Consider the following 1,014-nt stretch of genomic DNA (forward strand, 5'->3'; position numbering starts at 1 on the left):
CCTGATTCGATAACATGGTGACTGCATCTACGTTAAAAACACCAGCTGCTTTTGTCAGCTTTGTACTCATGACTTGCCACTGATAATTATTCAGTGACATCTCCTTTATAAACTCATAAGCCTCTTCAGGTGTTTTATTATACATAGTACCACTGGGGGCTGCACCGGTCAATTTCCTAGTTGAGAGGTTCAAATCATTGTAGAAAGTTTGAATCTGTAGCCATAGAGGTAACCCGTGGTGAGGACACCTTCTCAATAAATCCTTATACCTCTCCCATGCATCATATAGGGTCTCTAAGTCCATCTGAACAAAAGAAGATATATCATTCCTCAGCTTGGTTGTCTTAGCAGGTGGATAATACTTCAAAAGAAATTTCTCGGTCATTTGATCCCATGTAGTGATAAAACCACGTGGTAAGGAGTTCAACCACTGTTTCACTTTGCCCCTCAACGAGAATAGAAACAACCATAAGCGAATGGCATCATCAGAAACACCATTTATCTTGAAAGTGTCACAAAATTGTAGAAAGTTAGCCAAATGAGTATTTGGATCTTCATCTTGCAAACCATCAAACTAAGCAAACTGTTGAATCATCTGAATAGTGTTCAGCTTCAATTCAAAATTATTCATAGCAATGGCAGGTCTCATGATACTCAATTCAACCTCAGTTACAGTGGGCTTGGAAAAATCGTACATAGTACGAGGAGAAAGATTTGAATTTATAGGATTTGCAGCAACAATAGGAGGTAGCTGATTATTATGATTATCAGCCATCTCCTCAGTAGTAACAATAACATCCTCTTGCTCTTCCACTATATTCTGTCGATTCTGCCTTGCTTCTCTATGGTTTCTGTGAGCTATACTTTCAATTTTGCTTTCCAATACTAGTGGTCTTGACAGGTTTCTTCTAGTCATAAACTAAAGGAACCTACCAGAAGCAAACAAAACAAAAATTAGAAAACAAAAATTAAACTAAAAAACAAAAATAAAATGCAATAAAAATTAAAATTAAA

General features: G+C 36.6%; 1 non-coding gene across 1 annotated transcript; it reads left to right on the forward strand.

Annotated features, from left to right (window-relative positions):
* The first annotated feature begins 230 nt into the window (after positions 1–230).
* LOC128296166 (small nucleolar RNA R71) lies at positions 231–337 on the forward strand. The gene has a single exon (XR_008286714.1). It is a non-coding gene; the product is annotated as a small nucleolar RNA R71 (small nucleolar RNA).
* Positions 338–1,014: the final 677 nt, after the last annotated feature.

Source organism: Gossypium arboreum, chromosome 7, assembly GCF_025698485.1.
Source record: "Gossypium arboreum isolate Shixiya-1 chromosome 7, ASM2569848v2, whole genome shotgun sequence".
NCBI lineage: Eukaryota > Viridiplantae > Streptophyta > Magnoliopsida > Malvales > Malvaceae > Gossypium > Gossypium arboreum.